At 39.3% G+C, this 13,049-nt stretch overlaps 1 long non-coding RNA gene across 1 annotated transcript in view; it reads right to left on the minus strand.

The window, feature by feature from the left end:
* Nucleotides 1-395: 395 nt before the first annotated feature.
* LOC132394998 (uncharacterized) overlaps nucleotides 396-13,049 on the minus strand; it is an 81,572-nt gene continuing 68,918 nt past the window's right edge. The window contains exon 3 of the long non-coding RNA XR_009512478.1: nucleotides 396-500. This is a non-coding gene — a long non-coding RNA (uncharacterized LOC132394998). The remainder of the gene's footprint in view (nucleotides 501-13,049) is intronic.

The raw sequence follows: 13,049 nt of genomic DNA on the forward strand, positions 1-13,049 counted from the left end.
ATACATGAATAGGAGATGAATAGAGGGACATGGCCAAATGCAGGAAAATAGAATTAGCTGAGAAATACAGCTCAGTTAGCAAGACAAGTTGAACTGAAGAGCCTCTTTCTGTTCTGTATAATTCTCAGAGTCTGCAACTCTATGACCTTTAGAAATAATTATTAAAACAATGTCAAGCTGAAATCTGTCCAGTGTATATTTAATTATAAAAATCTTTCAAACTTTTTAAAATGTCAAACAAGTTAAGTCGCTACAAAATAGCTTGTTCTGATTTCCAGGGTATAACTGAAATACATTATATCATAAGGCAATAAAGCTGTCAGAAATAATTGCGGTAGTTATTTTGACATTGTGATTCCAAATCAAAATAAGGTTTTCATGATCCAGTTGTCAGCTTTCTCTTGGCGCCTTGATGTTGGAATCAGAATCAGGTTTATTATCACCGGCACGTGACGTGAAATTTGTTAACTTAGCAGCAGCAGTTCAATGCAATACATAATCTAGCAGAGAGAGAAAAAATAATAAATAAAACATAATAATAAATAAACAAGTAAATCAATTACATATATTGAATAGATTTTTTTTTAATGTACAGAAAACAGGAATACTGTATATTAAAAAAGTGAGGTAGTGTCCAAAGCTTCAACGTCCATTTAAGAATTGGATGGCAGAGGGGAAGAAGTTGTAAATTCAAAGTTCAAAGTAAATTTCATTCTCAAAGGACATATGCACCACTATGAGATTCATTTTCTTGAGGGCATTCACAGTAAATACAAAGAAACACAATTGCCTCAATGAAAAACTTGCCTCAACAGACAAAACTGAAGTGCAAAGTGCAACAAATAATGCAAATAAGAAAAACAAATTAATGATAAGAAATAAATAGATATTGAGAACATGAGCTGTAAAATCCTTGAAAATAAGCCCTTAGGTTGTGGAATCAGTTCAGCGTTGGGGTGATTGAAGCTACCCACTATGGTTCAGGAGCCTGATGGTTGCGGGTTAATAACTGTTTCTGAACCTGGTCGTATGGGATCAAAGGCTCCTGGACATCCTTCCTGATAGCAAAAGCAAAAGACCAAGACGGTGGGGTGTCCTTGATGATGGATGCTATTCTCCTTTGATAACTCTCCTTGTAGATGTGCTCAGTGGTGGGGAGGGCTTTACCTGTGATGAACTGGGCTGTATCCACTACTTTTTGTAGGCTTCTCCATTCAAGAGCATTGGTGTTTCCATACCAGTCCGTGATGCTATTAGTAAGTATACTCTCCACCATATGCCTATGGAAGTTTGTCAAGAGTTTTAGCAAGCATAGCAAATCTTTGCAAATTTCTAAGAAAGCAGAGGCACTGCCATGCCTTCTTGTAATGGCACTTACATGCTTGGAGTAGGGCAAGTCCACTGAAATGATAACATCAAGGGATTTAAAGTTACAGACCCTCTCCACCCCTGATCCCTTCTTGAGGACTGGCTCATATATCTTTGGTTTCATCCTCCTGTAGTCACTAATCAGCTGTTTGGTTTTGCTGATATTGAGTTAGAACAAGTTTGATGGTTCAGCTCAGGGCTAACAGCACTGACTGTTCAAAAAAATTGTTATGGAAACAGCAATGAAGAATCCTTCTAGATCTGTGTGCAAATGAGGACCTTGAAATGCATGTGCGGCACAAAAGAGAAGATGCCAAGGACAGACAGAGATAGAGGAATTTCACTGCTGCCCTAAATGTCAACAGTGTAAATAGGTAGTTAGTAAGTAGGTAAGTCTATTCTGATAAATACCTCCTCTGCAACTTCTTCCTCTATGAGACCTCTACACTCCTCCAATTCTGGCACATTTGCAATTATAATTGGCAGACATATCTAATTTGCTATAAGAATGCGGGAAATAGAAACAGGCCATTCATGCCTGCCCTATCAATTAATGGTTGATTGACAGAATTTAGGCGCTAGGCTCAGAAATTCTCCCTATAAACAGCTTACTCACTTCCTTTCTCTCTTTCACCCCACTTTGTTTTTCCCCTCTCCACTCTGCCTTTTAAGATACTTCTTTAATCCTGAGTCTTTGTCCAAGTTTTTAATCATCTGTCCTAATATTTCTGTCCATGGTGCAAAGTCAAGCTTTGTTGAATAGTCATTTTAGTGCCATCTTGCCATGTTTTATTTTATCTGTTGCAACATATTCAAGATGTTGTTGCCATGGTTCTGGATTATCAAAAAGGATAACTACATTACTAAGTTAACAAATTTCAAGTCATGTGCTGGTGATAATAAACCTGATTCAGATCTTGATTGCTGGATATGGGTGGCACAGTAGCATGGTGCTGTTGGGAATTCAGTAACAAACAATGGATAGTGGTTCACAGTTATATGGAATGTGACTAAGAAGCAAGCAGAAATAGCAAGTTTCGCTTCATTAATAATTAAGAATGGTGGAGCCAAGGGAGATAGATGAGAACAGAAATGTAGAAGCATAATAGCAACTTGACTGTAAATATTTTAAACCTTGCAATAATTGAAGTCACGATAAAAATAATGATCAGTAAAGATGGACAATGGCCACAGAAAGTGCATCATAAAGAATCCTGAAACAGGAGAAAAAGGCTGGTGAACTATCCTGCTATATTTGAATGGACTGGAGCTGCATTAAAATGAGACTCCACCACAAACGAATGGAACAAATCAATATACTCTCCAGATAAGAAGTGATTACAGACCACTAATGAAGTCACAAAGTTATGGTGACCTCAAACAGGTTGACATCCGTTACAAGGCAGGGCTGAAAGTATTCCATCATGAAGTGCAGTGGGAGAACCTGGTACATAGCTGGGTGGAGGGAAAGTAGGTACGGAACGTGTGAATTTGGGTTTTTTTTCGGAGGACCAAACAATGACCCTTGTAAAAATGGCGGGTGGAATATATATTCAGAAGTGTTTGCCAGTAGTGGGACAGAGCAAGACTGTCATTTTCTTACTGGAAGGGCACAGAAAGTATTGAATGTTTGCTGATGACCTTGTAGAAAATAATTCTGGGAGTGATGGTAATCCTCAAAAAACAGACCCAATTGGTAATTACATCGCTCCACCCCAACATCACCACTGATACACTCAACTCCTAATCCCAACCAGCATTGTGGGGTAATGATCAAAGGTGGGAAATCTAGGTAACAGTGCCCTCCTTAACCTCAGATTGCTGAGCTAATGTGAACTCAGCGAGGCAAGGAACCTCATTTCCTTTCATTTTATGCAGTATTCAGCTCTCTTCTAAACAACAGTTTGATGCTCTTTGAATCAGCAATAAAATGGTTAAATTCAACTGTTAGTTATGGGAAACAGTTTTGCTCAATAAAAAGAAATTTATGTTTCTCAATTAAGTTTATTGTTAGGAATGTTAGTGAAATTTTGGCTCTGTTCCCAGAGCAGTTATAGCTTCTGCAGTGACAAAGCCCCAATCAAGCAGATTGCTGACCTCATTTGTGGTGGAAAGTGTCATAATGAGTCCATCAAATATAGAGATTGGAAATGAATTATTAGAATAATCAATTTTTAATTGAATCCTCATGTGTTGGCAGATATTTCGATTACTTTTTGCTTTTTAAGGACTAAGGCAATGAAAATATGAGTATAAATTAATGGCAGTAAAACATCATAAAGCAGTTTTGGTGGAGCTGAAATAATCAGTACCTTTAACTTATGATGTGTTGTGCTAATTTAGTTACATCCTTGTTTTTTTTTATTATTAAATTCCATGTTAGAAGCGGCACAGCTAGTAGTGCTGCTGACTCTCAGCTCCAATCCAGATTTTCATTTGGATGTTGGAGCTTGCATGTTCTCCCAGGAACTGGGTGTTTTTACTTTTTACTAACTGGTGCTCCAATTTCTTCCCACATCCAAGTCTGTTTTGGTAGGCAGTTTAGTTGGCCACTGTAAATTGCCTCTAGTGTGTCGATGAATGAATTGAATTGGCTTTATCTCTTACATCCTTCACACACGTGAGAGGTAAAAATCTTTACGTCTCTGTCTGAATGTGCAAAGTGCAAATTATAGTAATTTGTAATAAATACTATGTGCAGTAAGATATACAACAGAACAGCCAATATAGCTTAGAAATAAAATTGTGTCAGCGTGAATTAATCAGTCTGATGGCCTGGTGGAAGAAGCAGTCCTGGAGCCTGTTGGTCCCGGCTTTAATGCTGCGCTACCACTTCCCGGATGGTAGCAGCTGGAACAGTTTGTAGTTGGGGTGACTCGGGTCCCCAATGATCCTTCAGGCCCTTTGTACACAACTGCCACTGTAAATGTCCTGGATAGTGGGAAGTTCACATCTAAAAATGCACTGGGTTGTCTGCACCAGTCTCTGCAGAATCCTGTGATTGAGGGAAGTACAGTTCCTATACCAGGCAGTGATACAGCCAGTCAGGATGCTCTCAGTTGTGACCCTATAGAAAGTGTTTAGGATTTGGGGACTCATGTTAAACTTCTTCAGCCGTCTGAGGTGAGAGAGGAACTTGAAGATGTTCACCCTCTCAACCCTAGATACATTATAATACACAAAAGAAAGGAAAAAAAATATATAGGGCTTCATAAATAGATCATATGAAATGCACACCTGGAATGAACAAAGAACTGAAAAGTGAAATGGGCGTGCTAGAGTGTTGAGGAGTATCAGGGAAGCGTGTCTCACTACATAGGTTTGAGTCTAGCATCTGGATGGCACCATGTTTTACTTCCAAAGAGCATCCTGTTGTGCATCCATGGATGTGGTTAAGGTGAAAACAAATCTCAGAGATTTTGCTGTGCAAGCTGAACAAAAGTTCACCTCATTCGTGGTTCTAGAAGACACCACCAAAATAACAGTTATCTTGTATTTCTGCGGTTTTAGTTTAACCTTTGTTACTGTGCCTATGGGCATCCTCCATGCCTGTTGTGCAGGGCTAGGAAAGGATCTTTTCCACTGGTGAATATCTTCAAGGGCCCTCTTTGAATTGTATAAGAACAAACATGAGTTAGCTTCCTACATCAGATGAGGTATGTAAAAGGAATAGGCTCAATTTAATTTGTCCTCGTCATCAGCATTTGTAGAAAAATTGTATTGATGAGATTATCAATATCTTGAAATTTTTTTACTCTATTGTACATTAAGCTATATATCATTTTTGTAGCCTAAGTTCCCTGCTGCAACAACCACTTTAATCAAAGACACTTTGATATTACATCAGATTCTCATCTCTTCGCCAGGAATAATAATCATCATTTTGATTTATTTTTCAGCAAGTTTTCTCCCACTGCTTTGTTCCCATATTATTTTTTTTTGCCCTTTAGAAGGCATTCTATTATTTGTGGGCTGTAGCTTAGGCAGGAACTTATGTTATAATTGGTGCTGAGTTCAAACCCTGGGATTGGAAACCATCAAAGTGAGGAATTGCAAGCAGTAGCCAAAATCCTTCCAATCACAGTTCAAATACTACTGCAGCTCTGCTGACTATAACTTCAGAAATTCAAATATGACTGTACTTCTATTTCTGGGATGCAGAAAAGTTTAATCTTGACATCTTTTGAGAATATTAAAGAGCACGTTATGAAATGATAAGCACTGTTTTTTATAAAAAGAATCTTCACAAAAAACTAATCAAAGAGTATAGATGAATTTTGCACAAGTACATAAATCTCAAATTATAAATGCCCCAACGTTCCTGTGGATTCAAAGATTAGGTTGATGCTATTGTGATACAGGACTTAAGTACTGCTGGTACTATTTATTATCTATAACAACTAACACCATTTAAGGCTTATTAGAGAATAGTGCAATGATATAAAATTATATTCATAATTGATTGCTGCTATTTATCAGTATTCCTTGTATCTTAAGACCTCCTTTTACAGATAAGAAAAATCCATGTAAATATCATTTGATTTGATGGGACAAATTACAAGAAATACTGTTGCAAATGGTATCATTAATTACACTTCACAAAGCAAAGCCGAGGATTTAGGCACAATTTGGCATCCAATTTCAGATACCAGATGCTCACAACACAGTAGAAGTTTGGTCATTTTTGCAGCAAATATTCTGATGTATAGTGGGTTGAATTCCCCCCAGCAATACCAACACCACCTCCTCTTAAGGAAAGAAGCTAACAATTGGTTCCTTACATACTTCATTAATTATAAAGCACACAAACTGAAGTTTGTAAGCCCCCAAGAACCAACAAATCTTATATTTGAGTGTTTCTAATAATATATCTTATGGTTCAAGATAAAGGTCGATGTTGGAAATCAAAGTCAGAGACGTATAAAGGAAAAATAACAGTGAGGACAGGAGATAGGGTGTTTGACCCTCAATTGCTCAATTTGCATCCCCACTAAAATTTAATTTCATTGAAGGTCATGTTGCTAAGGAAACGTACATTTCCTTCACCAGTTAGGTTATATTTCAGTAAAAAATGAAAACATTTAGGCAGATGCTAGTTTATGTGAGAAAATAGGATATGTACCTGAAAAATTACAGGTTAACTAAAAACCTGAATTCTGATAATTAATTAAATTGATAGAACTTAAAAATACAGCAATGTTAGTAAAACTACAGGTTGTTGAATTGACTTATTAATTGGGCCAGTAAGGCAAAAATGATTTTATGAGATGCACTGAACACCTGCCCCTCAATTAACACATGGTTTCAATCAATGTTGTATTACCACATCAGATAATCTTATTGTTTCTCATTTCCTGTTTGTGTACTGTGCAGTCTTGCTGTCAATCATCCAGACAGGATGAAGTCCCAGATATGTAGGAACAGTGTCTCAATCCATTATTCCATATTTCTATTTACTTTTTTAACTGTGAGCACTGACATTTTCATCAGTATTTACCTTGTTAATGGAGGCATTAAGGATTGGAGCATAAGAAAGATACTTCACTTCCCACAGAATGGTGTAAATTCATGCTTCACATTTTTAAATATTTTAAATGGAACAGGAATAATATATTCCAGGAGTCATGCCTGAATCTACCTTTCAACTGATTATCTTTTATATTATTCCTTGTATTCTTGTACAAGCCCATGTCCAACTGCTGCTTTTAGTGGGGGCACAAATAAACTATTAAAATCAATGGATTCTGGTTAATTGGGACTCATCGGGGCCAGTTCATTTTAGCCCAATTACCCAAAGTTTCATGGAAATAGTCAAAAAGCTGTAAAAAGACAAATTACTTTTTAACTGAGTAGCAAGTTATGTACTTAAATAAAATACTGAACAAATTAGAACACTACCAATACTACTACAGTACTGTAAAACTGTGTATTAGTTCCTAATAGTTATCAACAGAAAAATTCATCTGGTGTATACCGCCCTGTATGGGATGTCCAGAGAGTGGTAGGTGAAGGGGGCTGTTGTATCCATTCTTGAGCAGCACACTCACCTTTGGTCCCCATTGGACACTCAGCTCTCAACTGTCTCTCCAAGTAGCTGTTGCATGCAACAGTGGCAACACCCCAGTACACCACTTCAGCAGGTGGGCTAAACCAGGTGAGGGTAGCTGGCAGGCCTCATACTCCAGTGAAACAGAGACATGCCTGTCCTAGCACGTGAGGTCAACTCCAATGTAGTGGGTGGATAAGATCAACCGTGAAATCCAACAGCCAAGAAGGTGGTTTTGTAGTGCTTCATGGAGAGCAAAGTGCATGATAAGGCACAGAAGAAGTTATTTGCTGCAACTAAGGAAGACTCAAGTTTGTGACGACTATTCATACTACTGGACCTGAACTTCTGAGGTTCAGAGAGCGGAACTGTCCCAGTTCAGCTGCTTTTCCACTTTAAAAACTCTCCCACAAAGGTTTCACTGTCATTGACGGATTCAACAGACAACAACATGCTGCTGTGTTCTTTCATTGACTGTAAATGAGCAAATTTCATGCAGACACCTAATAGACTACCTTCTCACAATGTTTTTACTGATTGCATCATCTAAACCTTCATCTTCATTGTAACATTTAAAACGATTGTTGATACCTTCAAATTCTTCATAGTTCCTAACTCAGTGAAGTAGTTAAATTGTTTTAAGTTCACTCCCAGCAGTGCTGGCATCTCCAAGCCTGAAAGCTTAAAACCACAGTGAGCAAAATAATTCTAAACTGTCTTACTGCTTATTGCTCACCAACAATCACTGACAAAAATCATTGCTTTTTGATCACAAACATATGCAAATCACACCATGTAAAAACTGTTCACTCTAAGTACAGTGCAGAGTCTAACAGCCACACCAGTTCATCTAACTAATACTAGTTAGAAACTGTTCAGCATTAATGTCCCAATTAAGTGGCATAGCGTCCCATATAAACGAAGGCAATCCCAACTATTTCCTTGATTACTTCTTTACTTTACTTTATTGTCACCAAACAATTGATATTAGAGCATACAATCATCACAGTGATATTTGCTTCTGCACTCTGTGCTTCCTGAAGTACAAATTGAAGTAAATATAATAAAAATTTAAATTATAAATCATAATTAGAAAATAGAAAAGGGAAAGTAAGGTAGTGCGAGTCAAGTCCAGATATTTGGAAGGTATGGCCCAGATCCAGGTCAGGATCTGTTCAGCAGTCTTGTCACAGTTGGAAAGAAGCTGTTCCCAAATCTGGCCGTACATATCTTTATGCTCCTGAACTTTGTCCTGGAGGGAAGTGGGACAAAAAGTATGTTGGCTGGGTGGGTCTTGTCCTTGATTATCCTGGCAGCACAGCTCCAAAAGCGTGTGGTGTAAAGTGAGTCTGAGGATGGAAGATTGGTTTGTGTGATGTGCTGGGCTAGGTTCACGATCTTCTGCAGCTTCTTCCGGTCTTGGACAGGACAACTTCCATACCAGGTTGTGATGCACCCTTTAAGAATGCTTTCTACAGTGCATCTATAAAAATTTGTGAGGGTTTTAAGGGACAGGCCAAATTTCTTCAGCTTTCTCAGAAAGTAAAGGCGCTGGTGGGCCTTCTTGGCAGTGGACTCTGCTTGGTTAGACCAAGTCAGGTCATTTGTGATATTTACCCTGAGGAACGTAAAGCTTTTGACCTGTTCCACCTGTACACCACCGATGTAGATGGGGTTGTGCGGTCCACTACTCTTTCTGAAGTCAACAACCAATTCCCTCATCTTGCTGACGTTAAGGGATAGGTTATTGTCTTCGCACCATGTCACCAAGTTAATTTCCTCTCTGTACTCAGACTTATCATTACCCAAGATATGGCCTACAATTGTGGTGTCATCAGCAAACTTATATATTGAGTTTGATGGAAACTTGGCTACACAATCATGGGTGTACAGTGAGTACACCAGGGGGCTGAGTACACAGCCTTGTGGGGCACTGGTGCTCAGAGTGATTGTAGAGGAGAGCTTGTCCCTTGTTCTTACAGCCTGGGTCCTGTCTGTGAGAAAGTTGAAGATCCAGCTGCAGATCTGAGTGCGAAGACCCAGGTTCCAGAGCTTAGGAATCAGTGTTTGTTCTTTAAGAATTGTACAAAATAAGTAGCTGCTCCAAATAAATGATGGATGAATTAACCAGAATCCGCTATATATGGAATGAGTAAAGATCATTTAGCACATTGGCACATTCTAACTGCTAATCTACAATTAATGCAGGCTCCTTGCCTTATTTAGCCTCATTACATGATCTGCAGTTTCTCACTCTTTTTAAATCATTTTATTTGAAGAAATACAAATAAAAGTCAATTTAAATGTAATTACAGAAAACCTAAGCAGCTGCCAAGACTGAAAATGGCGTATGCAAAGCTAAATTTTGTCATGTTTACAATTTATAAATGCAGTATGACTCAGAAAAGCAACTGTGTGATAACTCTGTGCAGGAACTCCAGTTAGATGTCTAATGAAACGGATTCAGAAACTTAGATAGTTCATAGATTGAATATGAATCATCTCTAATCTGAACAGCATATACATCTTCTTCCTGTTTAAAAGTACGTGAATTGGAGTTCACTGCAACAAGTCAATCCAGAGTGTACAGAAAACTTTTGTACTCCTCTTGACTTCACAGGATTGAACTTGTTCTTTGCTATTGCTCAATCAGCCAATCAGTAAGGGTTGAAGGACATCAACTTCTCAGTGCTGTGGTCCAAAGTTTCCACCTTCTTCAAGAGGGCAGCAATCATACTGGTGGCCAAGAAGAGCAAGATGAGCTGCCTCATTGAGTATCTCCCAGTAGCACTCACGTTTAACATGAGGATGTTAGAACCAGTAAGATCTAACTGGAGTTCCTGCACAGAGTTATCACACAGTTGCTTTTCTGAGTCATACTGCATTTATAAATTGTAAACATGACAAAATTTAGCTTTGCATACGCCATTTTCAGTCTTGGCAGCTACTTAGGTTTTCTGTAATTACATTTAAATTGACTTTTATTTGAGAGATAGCAAGAACATGGATTGGCTACAATTCATCCATCATTGCAAGAGGCCTACAGTGGATGCAATCTTACTGGTTCTACATTCAGCTTTGGAGTGCCAAAACAACAGCAAAACATACAGCATTGTATGCCTGGCTGCTATTTATCGATTACAGCTAGGCATTCAACACCATCATCCACTCAGTATTAATCACAAAGCTTCATGACCTGGGCCTCTGAACCTGTCTCTGCAATTAGATCCTCAGCTTCCTATTAGGGAGGCCACTGGAGTTACTGGAGATCGTTAATAGTCTCGTCCTTGTTGACAATCAATACTAGTGCATGTCAAGGATGTGTGCTTAGCCCAATGCTCTGCTCTCTCTACACTCATGACTGCGTGACCAGGCACAACTCAAACACCAGCTATAAATTTTCAGATGAAACCACTGTTGTTGGTAAAATTTCAGATGACAACAAGAAGATAGTGAGATAGTTCAGCTGATTGAGCAGTGTTGCAACGACATATTTGAACTCAAACAAGAGAAAATCTGCAGACACTGGTAATCCAAGCAACACACACAAAATGCTGCAGGAACTCAGCAGGCCAGGCAGCATCTATGGAAAAAAGTACAGTCAACCTTTTGGGCCGAGACCCTTCGGCAGGACTGGAGGAAAAAAGCTGAGGAGTAGATTAAAAAGGTGGAGGAGAGGAGAGAAAAACACAAGGTGATAGGTGAAACTGGGAGGGGAGGAATGAAATAAAGAGTTGGGAAGTTGATTGGTGAAAGAGATACAGGGTTGGAGAAGGGGGAGTCTGACAGGAGAGGACAGAAGGCTATGGAAGAAAGAAAAGTGGGGAGGAGCACCAGAGAGAGGTGATGGACAGGCAAGGAGATAATGTGAGAGAGAGCAAAGGGGATGGGGAATGGTGAAGGAGAGGGTGGGGGCCATTACCAGGAGTTTGAGAAATCAGTGTTCATGCCACCAGGTTGGAGCCTACACAGGTGGATTGTAAGGTGTTGTCTCTCCAGCCTGTGTGTATCCTCACCACGACAGTAGAGGAGGCTATAGATTGACATATCAGAATGGGAACGGGAAGTGGGAAGACAAAGGAATTAATTGGGGATTTCAGGTAAAGGAAGCTGAGAGACCACACACCAGATCTCTTTGAGGTATCAGCAGTGGAAAGGGTGAGCAACTTCACCGTCCTGGGTGCCAACATCTCCAATTATCTATCCTGGAACCAAAACACTGATCCAATCTCAAAGAAGCCACATCTTCTTTGGCTCTACTTTATTAAGAGTTAGGGGACACTTGGGTATGTCACCAAAGACTCTTTCCAATTTCTATAGGTATACAGTGGTGAGGATTTTGACTGGTTGCATCACGACCTGATTTAGAGACTCCAATGGACAAGATTGCCGGAAGCTGCAGAGGGTTGTGGAGTCAACCAGCTCCCTAATGGCATAATCCTCCCCACCATCAGGGACATCTTCTGATGGTGCCTCAAAAATGACCCTCACCCTCCAAATCATGCCCACTTCTCATTACTATCATCAGAGAGGAGATACAGGAGTCTGAAGGCCAACACTCACAATGTAAGAACAGCTTGTTCCCTTCCCCCATCTGATTTCTGAATGGTCCATGGCCCTCGTTATTCCTTTTGTTTGCACCATTTACTTATTTTGTATTTTACAATAATCTCTATATCTTACACTGTACTGCTGCCACAAAACTTCAAAAATGACATCCTATATTGTAAGTCAGTGATAGTAAACATGATTCAGATTCCAGTTCCTTCTATTGGTTACCTGAGGGTAATGTCAATAAGTCAAGAAGCTGGAAATAATCGCCAGAACAAGTTGCAAGTAATTCATTGAAGTAAGATTTCAGACATAATTTCTGCCCAGCACTGGGCCTCTCAACTGAATGATCTGTCCACCACTTTCCCAGCCCTAATGTGGGGTCATGGCACTCTTTAGCTGCTGCCTGACTTACTGAGTTCCTCAATCATTTTGTTTGTGATGCTCAAGATTTCCAGCATCTGCAGAATCTCTTGTGCTTAAGATTATACTTTTGTAATCAATCCTTTTTAGTACAGCCTCAAAAGAGAGTAGAACAAAGTGGAAACCTCAAATAGCTTCCATGCCATTGAGTTATAGAAGGAATTAGTTAATCCAAGACGCTGATCCTGATTGCCTTGCCTTGACCCCTGTTGAAAGTGGATGTATGCAGACATCAAGATCTGACACAATGATAATTCTCTTTGCTCTCTGGAGTCGAAAAGCCTTCACCCCCCCCCCCCCCTCAAGACTTGTGTTTTAATAATTGCTATTTGAATGAGCTAACTTTGCCTTCAGAACAAACCAATTTCTGGCAAAGAGTGGTCTGGCAGACAGGTAGCTGTAGGTGGAATGTGGACAATGGAGTTCATGACAAGTGAAAAAGAACACAAATAGTGACAGGTTCTTTGAGCTGTTAACATAGTTGCCAAGCCTTCCCAGTGTTATTAACCCATGGTGGAAAGATGGTCATTAATATAAAAATGCCCTTAGCTGAAAGATATTTTTTGCACCTTTAACTTGCGATTGTCTTGGGCCACATTCCCATCATTGAATGCTATTGATCTTACTATAGCAGCAGAACAGTTTCATGAAGCCGGGTTAT

The sequence above is a fragment of the Hypanus sabinus genome, chromosome 6, assembly GCF_030144855.1.
Source record: "Hypanus sabinus isolate sHypSab1 chromosome 6, sHypSab1.hap1, whole genome shotgun sequence".
Classification (NCBI taxonomy): Eukaryota; Metazoa; Chordata; class Chondrichthyes; order Myliobatiformes; family Dasyatidae; genus Hypanus; species Hypanus sabinus.